Source organism: Olea europaea, unplaced genomic scaffold (assembly GCF_002742605.1).
Source record: "Olea europaea var. sylvestris unplaced genomic scaffold, O_europaea_v1 scaffold1652, whole genome shotgun sequence".
Taxonomy (NCBI): domain Eukaryota; kingdom Viridiplantae; phylum Streptophyta; class Magnoliopsida; order Lamiales; family Oleaceae; genus Olea; species Olea europaea.
This window is the reverse complement of record NW_019234179.1, coordinates 142,034-148,610: the sequence shown is the minus strand read 5'-3', so window position 1 is coordinate 148,610 and position 6,577 is coordinate 142,034.

The window sequence follows — 6,577 nt, the reverse complement described above, 5'->3', positions numbered from 1 at the left end:
TCCTTTTGATTAGCAGCAATTGATTTATCTCTATTTTGTAACTTGTTTTAATCATTCTCAATGTGCCCCTTTTCTTACAATAATTATTTTTTTTTTCACTGGAATTAGATGTTGATCTTTCTATCTTGTAGTCACCATTAACAACAAAATCATGTTTTTGAGCCTCAGATCTAACAAGATACTTCATCTTTTTTGTTTTTGTTTTTTTTTTGAAAATAGAGCATCATAATACTTTTTCAATGGTGAGAATATCATGACTGTATAAGATCATGTCACTAAAAGACATATACAAAGCAGGCAAGAACACAACAAAATCCCCCATATCTTTTTCATCATACTGACCTTCAAGGTCTCCAAATTAATGACAATCTTCTTAAAATAACTAGGAGATCATCAAGTGATGCCTTATATCATACGATGAGAATACAATCTCTGTTTCAAATGTAATTTGCTAGTAAGACTTTTTATCATAGAAGACTTGCAGCAACTTTAATCGTAATGCAACGACAGTTTTCTAGCACAAAATGTCCTGAATAATATGATTCAAAATATGAGGATAAATCTATGATAGGACCTTTCGGTCCTTATGCCTTTTCTCCTACAACATCCAATTTGATGGCATCTTGTCAAATCTAAAAAAAAAAAAATCATCCAAATCCATATGAGTGAGTACTGATTGTATCTTTACCAACTACAATGAAAATCTTGTGCTGCGATCCAAAAGTGGAATATCATAATTCATGATTGTTATAACAAAAAATCAAACATTTAACTGAGTTGATCGAACTATGCTCTGATACGACTTGATAGAAAATAGACGAGATATATAGCAAAATATGAAGTAGCAATCACAACACAAGAAATTTGTACATGGTGAGAATTCACTAAGATGTGGAGAAAGATTACAATGATTTTGCATTTCTAATGTGTTCTCTAATACTATTTTAATTCTATACAATGCCAAAATCATGTGGAGTATATAAAGGATATAAAAACTATGTTTTAGAAAGAAAGAGCTTTAAAAATCTAGTCAAAAATCATAAAACAATTTTTTTTTATTAACATGGCCGCTCAACAGCCAAGGCTCAATTTAGCTAGCAGTGAGCGGTGGTACATGTTCACGAAATAATTCTTTCAATTTAAAACTACCGCAAGTGTACGATTCGTAACAAGTAATAAATTGGATTTTTAAAAGTCCGAATATCGTCCCTCAGAGATTGAGTAGTTCAATTCTATTTAATCTAGCCTTAACCGAATCTAATTTAGTGGAAATGTGATCTAAGTGCAAAAAGCCCTAATTTCAACTAAAAAACCCTAATTTCAATTGAAAACCCTAATTTCGAAATTTCTCTAATTAAACGACTCAAATACTCAAGTAAATGAAATTAAGCAAGTTTAAAAGCTAATTTATTAAAATGAATCAAATTAAAGTTACTAGGATCACGAATCCCCAATTGAAGTTATAAAAACCCTAATTTCTTAAAATTAATGATTCAATGAAAATTTTCCAATTCAGTGTTCCTAATTCTATCCAATATACTCTCTCGATATATATTAGACCTATTCTTGCACACCACCAGCCTATATCTCTATGGATGATGTAAACATACAAGAATGCATGTAGTTTTGTGAACAATTTAAGAATTACATAAAGCATAGGGGTATATCTCTATCCCCTATCGGACCCTATGTTAATTTACACCTTATCGAACCTATTCCACTTCTCTCGAATGTAAGAAACAAGTCATCAATACTCACACAATCATTGGCCACTAATTGCGGAAGAAAATTAATGCATGTAAATCAATCAAAATATCCAACGAATCTTTATATCAAGTTCATGAAATATAGAATTAAAATAACAAACAACGGTTCATCGATCACCTAGTAATTAAAACCCTAGCCTAGAAGAATCATAATTACAGAAAACAAAATGAAATTAATGAATAGAAAGAAGAACACCCGTATGAAAGTTCTTCAAATCTGAAATCTTGAATAAAACCTTGAAAATCCTCTTGAATCCCTGTGAAATCCGCTTCAAGTTTGTGTTCCTTGCCTCCAAAAGTTGTATTCTTCTTCTCCCTGGACGTTCTGCCCTATTTCTGATGAATTTTGGCTTTTATATGATGTCCACACGGAGCCCCGAAAGAGTTTCAATTAGAAACGGGATTTCAGAATTTTTTATCGCACTTAAAGCCATGCGGCCGCATGGTGTTAAACCATGCGATCGCATGGTTCAATTTTTCAACTCATTTGGATCCCTGCAATACCTTGTGTGGCCGCAAGGAATTATAACCATGCGGCCGCATGGTTATAAATGTTTTCCTCCGGATAGCTTTCAGTATTTTGGTCATAACTTTCTCTCCCGATCTCCGATTGAAGTGATTCAAAGTGCATTGGGAAGAAAACTCAAAGATATACAAATTCTGATGTTTGCTATACCAAAAATGGATCTCAAGTAGAGACTCAAAATCACGAGCATAACTTTTTCGCCTGAAATTTGATACTTGATAATACTTCAGCCATATTTCACCTCTTGACTCCTTTCCTCATCCGATTGAACTTTAACACTCTTGAATCTTCATTCCATTTCCCGTCTCATCTATGGATTATTTACAACTTGGTCCTCGAACTATCGCTTTGTTCCGTTTTGGTCCTTTTTCGGCTCTTTTCTTCTGAATTCCATCTTTTCCATAGAAACACTTACATAGCATGAATTTAACAAGATTAAGTCATAATTCAACTACTTTGTCCATGTTTAAGTCATGTTTGTGAGCTAAATAAGTGTGTAAAAACACACTTATCAAATCCCCCAAACTTAAACTATTATTTGTCCTCAAACAATGTAGTGACTTAATGCTAAACAAACATGGCTTAATAGCTTGCCGTGTCTCAGGCTTGGACTTATTAATAATAATAGAATCAATATCAAGAGTGCAAGAATTGAATCAACCTTTACTCATCAAATGCAATCCTCAACGTGTGTGTGTGAAGTCATGCCAACATATCAAGCTTATGATTAGTATATCCCAGATCCATAGTGGTCAAATTTATCCTTACGTCACTCGAGAGATACACAATCCCCAAATGTATTCTTTTCACACAATTTCTCGAGGGTGTATTCTAAAATTAGGAGTTTAAACAATTCTAATCCTTACCCTCTCTTAGTTTGGATAGATTTTACCATTACAAGTTCACATATCAACAAGTAGAGACTCTCCTTATTTTTGATTGCTTCAACCTTTAGGATTAAACTAAGCTACTTGCTTCGCATTGAGGTTATAGTTCTATCAACCAAATGTCCAACGAGGGCTTTTATTTTTCTATTTTATTTATTTATTTATTTATTTTTTGTGTGTGTGTGTGTGTCATCTTCTCATTTGCTTTCTATATAACCCATGTAACGAGCTTTAGGCGATGACTCCCAAACCAGTTGGCTTTAGGGCACCGGGTTTTAAACCCTTGTAGTCTTATTCACTCGGGTTATAAAAGCTCGACAAGATGACTTTTTATCAACTCTCCTTTTTTCTTGCTTTCTATATGACCCATGTAACGAATTTTAGGCCGATGACTCCCAAACCAGTTGGCTTTAGGGCATCAGGTTTTAAACCCTTACAGACTTACTTGCTCGAGTCATAAAGGCTTTTTGAGAGAAGTGTTAATTTTCCAGTTTTTACTTTATGCCCCCTCTTTGTTTTTCTAGACATTTGACTTCTAAAACCATCCTCACTTAAAGCTTTCACCTATTTCTCACCTTTCGGGTTTAAACAATCCACACATTATAATTTCATGCACGGAGCCCCCACTTATCTCCATGTTTTCCTACAATGGCTCAATCATCTCCAAACTATCTTAAAGTGATATTACGGGTTAATGTTATAGAGGGTTATTCTAGGTTTCTCCTAATTTATTCTAAAATTCCAATCAATAACTTAACACGTGACATGAGTGGCATGTAAAAGAGTGTCAAGCAGTGCATCAATAAGTATTGGCAAATTAAATCCTGCACTAAATCCACAGTTTCTAGCTTATACATGTCCAATAATCACATCATAGTTGGCAAGGCTACCAAACCCACACAAGCATGCAAACGTTCATAAAGATTCACTCATCAAGTATGCATCATGCAGAAACTTGTCAAACTTAACATGCTACCATCCCCCAAACTTATACAATACATTGTCCTCAATGTAAAATGTAAAGTTAAAATGGTAGAATTTAAAACATGGACACAAGTTGGCAATAAAAGATTAACAAAACTCCCCTGATCAATGCGGTGGTTGTGTGTGAAGCTGGGACATGCAGCATCATCTTCAGGAGGAGGTGGGAAGCGAGATAGGACTTGTCTTAGCAACTCGGACTGCTGTGCTTGCTCGGCCTGAATGGCTTGAAGATTACTTTCCATATTTCCCAAGCGATCCCAAGTCTCGTTCACACGCCTCTGTATGCCATCCATTCTCCCAGCGTTCATGTTCAACCTACCGTTCATAGTCTCCACTTCCCTTCTCGCAGCTGTGGCTTCATTCAAAGCACCTTTTGTGTAGTCTCGGGAGGAGTAGAGGTCTCTCTGCACTTTTTCAACTTTGGTGGTCATTGTCTCGAACCTCTGCTGGAGATTTTGTATGTCTCTGCTAGTTCCAGTGGCAGTGACTGTGGCAAATATCTGTCGAAGTAGCTGCGAATCCATCTCAACTGGTTGTGGCGAGGCTTGTGGTAAGTGTAAATATTTAGCAGCTTGTCCTTCTTCCTGCGCATTTTGTCTTTGCTGCTCAAGTCTTTCTTGTTCTCTCTTCCTTACCCTAGCTCGTTCCTGAGCTTCAAATGTGGTGAGCTTTATCAATGGGCTTGATTTCTCAGGCATCTCCCCTACCTCAACCATAACACCGGCAGCCAGACATATCCCGCTAATCAGACTAGGGAAAATCATCGAAGACCGCCTATCTCCCCAGGTTCCCAAATTGTGTATCTGGTAAAAAATAAGAGTAGCCAAATCAACTTTGCATCCCCGAACTAAATGATATATGAACCCAGTAGTTTGATTCGTGAAAGTAGTCCGATGCGATGTGGGTTCGATGTTATGGCACATGAAGACCCAAAGGATGGCTATGGAGGGAGTAAGCTCAATTTGATGCCACTTTGCAGTAGGTAGGGGCCAAGCATTCTCTCTTCCCAAGAGAACCTCTGCCACTTCATTCCAGTTGAATTGAACGGGAATCGGGACCACATTGTCCAAATTAAGATTGTAGAAGTCATGATTGACGGCTGGGGAGAACATTATCCACTTACCTCGCACCTATGTCTGGTGTAAGTGTTCAGAACTCGGAGTCTCAATTTTACTATTGAAATTTGCATAAAATTCTCGGACTAAACTTTCATAAACTGGGTGTGGCTTTTCTACAATCTTCTCCCATCCACAAATTTGTATCAGATTTGCTAACTCAAAATCAGGAAAATCCTCTAAACGGACCTGTCTCTCTGGTATCATGCCCCAATGGCGTTTTATGTTCTCATTTCGAGCTAACATTTCGGCATCATAGAATCTTCGCACACCTCCTACTAGCTCTCTGGTGCAGGGTTGTGCCGGAGGAGGAACCAACCTTTTCTTTACCTTTTGATGTTCTCTTCGGCGGCATCACAAATAAGGAACGAAGTGCATCACATTCGTGAAATAAGGAAACAATGAAGAATATCGATGTCAAGCACAAATCCCCCAAACTTTCTTCAAAATATGTGCCATATTCAACGCATAGAAGTCAATGTAACATCAATATTGCATTAATGAGAAAAACTCAAAATTATGACTCTAACATGCATTTTTTTGAAAATTCGACCCATGATCAAGTGACCAACTTCAGCCCCGAGCATCATCAAGAAATATTAAAATTTTCCCAGACAAGGTCTAGGCATATGAAAGTACTCATTGTGGTCTAGCATATATCCAAATTTCACTACAATCGGAGGTCGTTTGGTTAGGAAAATACATGGACGAAGTTAGTGACGTGAGTTGACATGGCTTAGCAATTTATGTGGTTATGTGCACATATATGTGAGGTTAACGTTTTCCAATGAAATTCCATGAGATTCTTCATCTAGTATGCTTCACATTAACAATGTAAATCATCACACAAATGAAAAGTTCAAAATTTAGAATCATATGCCTCATTGACATTTAATCGAACACCTTGTGTGCATTGAAAATTTCCTTCACTTTGCTTTTGATTTACACTTAGGGCTAGTCCACAATTCACAATGCAATCACAATTTAAAATTTACCCAATTCGAAAATGGCAATACATCAAAGAAAAGCTTAATACTTTGCATAGAAAGTAAATTTCTTACCTTGGAGATGAACTTGGAGAGAATGCTTCAAAATTTGCTTGATATCAATTGCAATGACAAGTTAAATGCGGTTCTAGTGTGAAGACTTGATGTTTAGTGAATGATTTTGATCTTTGGAATTGTGGGGAAAATATATGTTTGTGTTTGGGGGGAGGGGGAAGGAAAATGAAAAAAAAAAAAAGAAAAAGGGGTTGTTTCTCAAGTGACGGGTTAATAATGCGTCACTTTTTCACCATGT